Source organism: Mercurialis annua, linkage group LG5 (genome assembly GCF_937616625.2).
Source record: "Mercurialis annua linkage group LG5, ddMerAnnu1.2, whole genome shotgun sequence".
Classification (NCBI taxonomy): domain Eukaryota; kingdom Viridiplantae; phylum Streptophyta; class Magnoliopsida; order Malpighiales; family Euphorbiaceae; genus Mercurialis; species Mercurialis annua.
In genome coordinates, this window is record NC_065574.1 from 29,797,838 (window position 1) to 29,803,944 (window position 6,107).

The window sequence follows — 6,107 nt, forward strand, 5'->3', positions numbered from 1 at the left end:
ATCAACACAGAAGAATCCGTCACAAAATTAATGACGGAATTTTCTTCACAAATCCGTCACTAATTTGTGACGGATTTACGACGGATTGGAATTAGTGACGGATAAAGCCGTCACAAATCCGTCACATATTAGTGACAGATTTGTGACGAATTGTAATTAGTGACGGATAAATCCGTCACAAAATTAGTTACAAAATAGTGATTGTTTCCATCACCGATTTACCACTAATTTAATTATATACAATTTAAATTATTATTTATATATTTGATTTATTAAAGGATCTTAACAAATATAATGAATATTTAAAATTTCATTATTAAAAGAAAAACTTGCAAAAAAAAAACGCTACCCATCAATTTGTAAAATATATTAATAATAAACATTATTGTTTATATATACATAAAGACATCGGAAGCATTAATTAAACTATACAAAGATAAACAAAAATACTTATACAGTGGAACATCGTACAAAGATAAAAAGAATAACTACTAACACATATGAGCCATTGATGATGTACCACAACGACAATCTTGATGATGCACCACAACGACAATCTTGATGCTGTACATTCATTTGGGAACACAATGGGAAAAATGAATTTCCCCTTGATGATTCTAGCTGATAGCAATGAATTGATAACAATTTTTTTTATCACTGAACTAGTCCTTCGCATATCTTTCAAAGTTTCAAACAATGGAACTGCTCGCAGTCTGTTCCAACAAGTATCTCATAAGAACAATAGGCAGACAATTGAAAAAAAAAACAGAGCACTAGAAGGTAAGAATTTACTCACGTTCTAACTCTCTACTAGCAGCAAGGCGGACATCCTTCTGTAGAAACTCCATAGCAAGGACATCACTTGCCTGCCAAACATAAAATTCAAGAAAATATAGAGATGTTAAACTTGAAAAACATTTGACAAATGTATACAAATACTATCTTCATAAGGAGTTTAATTGATAAAAATTAGGAGTAACGGCTAATCATACATTTGATGCCATATAGAAATCACACAAGATGTTCCTAATGGCACCACAAATGTATGCATATTAACAAAATCTTTTTTGATGATATAAAATGTGATTCGACATGATTGTGACAAGAAAAAAATATTTTACGTCAAAGATAGAAGATTAGCGATTATATTCCTTAATATGAGGTAGCTATGTAGCACATTTCACAACAATTAATGATCATCAAACGACAAATGGAAAAATAAATTTATTGCTTCCTTCATTACTCAATTCAAACACAATAGTGATTATTTGAACAATTGCAAGAGATATATATAAGTACAGTATATCTATTTGGCCTCATTACATGAAGATATGTAAGTAAAGCATCAAACATAAATTATAAACAAACACACCAATTATATTAGCAGCTCAAATCAATTACAGAACAAGATAACAACAATGAGAGACCAAAGCCAGCTTAAAAGCTGGAAAAAAAATCAACCGTTCGCATCAAAATAGACTCTCTCAGTTTTCTAAAATTACTCAACTTAATGTACCCAATTCTAATTAACTAAGTGGAAATCAGTAGGACTTATTTGCAAACTAATATTCATGTTATAGCCATATCATATAATGTACCCAATATGCTAAGATGAATTTAACATGTAACTTACAAATTCTAGTTACAGTTCATAAAGATTGAGAAAATTCAAATATGAGGCCACAGTTTCATAGATGAATGAAATCAACATTTTTGCCCAGAAAATTGTGCATTTAACAAGCAAGTTCTAAAATCAAAGATATTGTCAAATAGCAAACACATTCAAAATTAAATAAGGCAAATAAGATGGCTTGAAGAATCATAGATAGGTGCTTATGATTAATCCAAAATCTCACTGATATGCAAAATCAAAAAAAGTTAAATTGATCTTTTTCCTAATATGAACATGTTAAACTGCATTGACAGTCTAAAAGTATAGTACCAAACCAGCAGAAACTTCATAATATATGCCAACTGAAAAAATTAATGCCTAATTCACAATTAATTAGCTAATGACAGTCAGCCTTTGGAACAATAACCCAATAAACTAAATCATGTGAACCAAAAACTCAAGCATTAGAATAAAAAAACTCAAGCATTTAAATCAAAAATGAAGCTTCTAAATCAAAACTAAAGCATTTGAATCAAAAACTAAAGCATCAAAACTTCATAAAGAAGAACAATTCGCATAAACATAAATATCAAAAGTAAAATTCATTTCAGATGACAAAGAATAAAAATAAGAACACTTACAAGTACAGCCTCCCTAATATCCTCCACCAACATCTGGAACTTATTAGGGCTTGATCTAGCCTAATTTCCCCTTTCAGGCCTCCATTTTGCCTCCTTTAGAAAATAAACCCCAAGCTCTCTCTCTCAACTTTGCTGTTTCATGATTAAAAAGTAACACAGTTGTTGCCTATGGAACAAATTTAGCAAGCAGTTAATATAAAATTAAAGAAAAACATGGTTTAAAACCTACAATTTCTCGAGTTCTCATAGTGCAGAGCTGGTTTTTCTCTTTAACAAGGTACAGAACACAGGGTTTGAGGTTTCCCTTTCAACTTTTGCTCGTTCATTCTCTGAGACGAAGAATCCAACCTTAAAATTTAAAACTGGAATGACACATAACTATACATGAATTGTTTGAAAAAATTTAAAAAAAGTTTCTGAATCAATTAAAGGTATGAAAGAGATGAGGACGAAGAGAGGAAGTTAAAGAGGCGACTTGATAAGCAACAGAGGTGGCGGCAACAGTAGTGGCGGACGAACAAAGTCAGCGGCGGAGAAGACGAAACAATGTATTCTTCCTATGATTATTTAAACGGAGTCAGCGGCGGAGAAGGCGGAAAGAGCAGCAGCGGAGGAACGAAGTCAGAGGCAACAACATTTGTAGCGGAGGAACGGAATCAGTGATAAGCAAGGAGGAGATTTATTATTTTGCCAAAAACCCTAATTTTAAAATTGTGAAAAGAGAGGAAACTGCAGCAACACAAACCCTAACTCTATTGCAAATAATTTCTCACTTAAGAAAAGGGGCAACTTGCCAAAATAATAATAATTATTTCTTACTTAAATTGTGAAGGAAATAATGAGCTATTGTGACGGAATTATGCCAGACAATAACTATTTGGATATTTGTGACGGCAAAACTGTCACAAACCCGTCATAACATGTGATGGTTTTGTGACGGATTTTCCGTCACAAATATTTTGTGACGGATTTGTGACAAAAATTGTCATCACAAATATTGTGACGGCAGTTTCCGTCAAAAATCTATTACAAATTTAAAATCTGTCACAAAACATTCACTAATCCGTCACAAATTTGTGACGGATTTTTTCCATCACAAATTTCCGTCACTATAACCAGTTTTTCTAGTAGTGTTTAGCGATTTAATCCAAACGTTTAAAACATTACGAAAGAAATCCAAACGTATCACCTTTTAGCGATTGAATACAAACGTTTAAAACGTTACGAAACAAATCCAAACGTTTCACCTTTTTAGTGACTTAAGTCAAACATTTGAAATGTTACGAAACAAATCTAAACGTTTCACCTTTTTAGCGATTTAAGCCAAACGTTTACAAACGTTACGAAACAAATCCAAACGTTTCACTTTTTAGCGATTTAAGCCAAACATTTACAAACGTTACCAAACAAATCCAAACGTTTAAAACATTAAGAAACAAATCCAAATGTTTAACATTTTTAGCGATTTAAGACAAATGTTTAAAACATTACGAAACCAATCCAAACATTACAAACGTTACGAAACAAATCTAAACGCTTCACCTTTTTAGCGATTTAAGCCAAACGTGTACAAAAGTTAGGAAACAAATTTAAATCTCACATATTTTGCGATTTAAGCCAAACGTTACGAAACAAAACCAAACTATTCGTCTTTTTAGCAATTTAAGCGAAACGTTGACAAACGTTACGAAACAAAACCAAATGTCTTAAACATTGCGAAACAAATCTAAATGTTTCATCTTCTTAGCTAATGAAGCCAAACGTATACAAACGTTACGAAACAAATCCAAACTTTTAAAACGTTTCGAAACAAAACCAAACGATCCACCTTTTTAGTGATTTAAGACAAACGTTTACAAATGTTACGAACCAAATCCATACGTTTAAAATCTTACGAAATAAATCCAAACGTTTCACCTTTTTAGCGATTTAAGACAAACGTTTAAAATGTTACGAAACCAATCCAAACATTTCACATTTTAAGCGATTTAAGCTAAACGTTTAAAACATTACAAAACCAATCCAAACATTTAAAACGTTAGGCCCTTTTTGTGATTGAAGCCAAACGTTTAAAACGATACGAAACAAAACCAAATGTTTCCCCTTTATAGAGATTGAATTCAAACGTTTACAAAGGTTACGAAACAAAACCAAACGTTTCACCATTTTAGCTATTTAATCCAAACGTATAAAATGTTAGGAAACAAATCCAAACATTTCACTTTTTTAGTGATTTAAGTCAAACATTTAAAACGTTACGAAACAAATCCAAACGTTTCACCTTTTTAGCGATTTAAGCCAAACGTTTACAAACGTTTCCCCTTTTTATTGATTTAAGCCAAACGTTTACAAACGTTACGAAGCAAATCCAAACGTTTAAAACATTAAGAAACAATCCAAACGTTTCACCTTTTTAGTGATTTATGATAAACGTTTAAAATATTACGAAACCAATCCAAACATTATAGACGTTACGAAACAAATTCAAACGCTTCACCTTTTTAGCGATTTAAGCCAAACGTTTACAAACGTTAGGAAAAATCCAAATGTCTCACATATTTTGCGATTTAAGCCAAACGTTACGAAACAAAACAAAACGTGTTACCTTTTTAGCAATTTACACGAAACGTTTACAAACGTTACGAAACAAAACCAAACGTTTTAAACATTACGAAACAAATCCAAAAGTTTCATCTTTTTAGCGAATGAAGCCAAACGTATACAAATGTTACGAAACAAATCCAAACGTTTAAAATATTACCAAACAAAACCAAACGAATCACCTTTTTAGCGATTTAAGACAAACGTTTACAAACGTTACAGAACAAATCCAAACGTTTAAAACGTTACGAAACCAATCCAAACATTTAAAACGTTACCAAAATATCCAAACATTCCATCTTTTTAGCGATTAAAACCAAACATTTAAACCGTTACGAAAAAAATCAAAATATTTCACCTTTTTAGCGATTTACGCCAAACGTTTACAAACGTTACGAAACAAATCCAAACGTTTTCCCTTTTTAGCGATTTAAGCCAAACGTTTACAAACGTAACAAACGAAATACAAGCATTTAGCCTTTTTAGCGATTTAAGCCAAACGTTTACAAACTTTACGAAACAAATCCAAACGTTTCACCTTTTTACGATTTAAGCCAAACGTTTACAAACATTTCGAAACAAATCCAAACATTTAAAATCTTACGAAATAAATCAATCCAAAAGTTTCACCTTTTTGGCGATTTAGGACAAACGTTTAAAACGTTATGAAACCAATCCAAACATTTCACATTTTTAGTGATTTAAGGCAAACATTTTAAACATTACGAAACCAATCCAAACGTTTAAAACGTTTTGCCCTTTTAGCGATGAAACAAAACTAAACGTTTCTCCTTTTTAGATATTGAATCCAAACGTTTACAAACGTTATGAAACAAAACCAAACGTTTCACCATTTTAGCGATTTAATCCAAACGTTTAAAATGTTACGAAACAAATCCAAACGTTTCACCTTTTTAATGATTTAAATCAAACATTTAAAACGTTACGAAACAAATCCAAACTTTTCACCTTTTTAGCGATTTAAGCCAAACGTTACGTAACAAATCCAAACGCTTAACCTTTTTAGTGATTTAAGCCAAATGTTTACAAACGTTACGTAACAAATCCAAAAGCTTCACCTTTTTAGCGATTTAAGCCAAACGTTTACAGATGTTATGAAACAAATCCAAACGTTTAAAACATAAAGAAACAAATCCAAATGTTCCACCTTTTTAGCGATTTAAGACAAACGTTTAAAATTTTACAAAACCAATACAAATATTATAAACGCTACGAAACAAATCCAAACGCTT

The 6,107-nt window shown here is 31.4% G+C and overlaps 1 long non-coding RNA gene across 2 annotated transcripts; it reads right to left on the minus strand.

Moving 5' to 3' along the window:
- Positions 1-346: 346 nt before the first annotated feature.
- On the minus strand, positions 347-3,034 carry LOC126680159 (uncharacterized). 2 transcript variants are annotated; one of them, XR_007641068.2, is made up of 4 exons: positions 2,483-3,034; positions 2,254-2,385; positions 797-866; positions 347-713 (listed from the first exon to the last, which is right to left on the minus strand). It is a non-coding gene; the product is annotated as an uncharacterized LOC126680159 (long non-coding RNA). The 2 variants fall into 2 exon arrangements; XR_007641067.2 differs by having other exon boundaries at positions 2,254-3,031.
- Between the last annotated feature and the right edge of the window lie 3,073 nt (positions 3,035-6,107).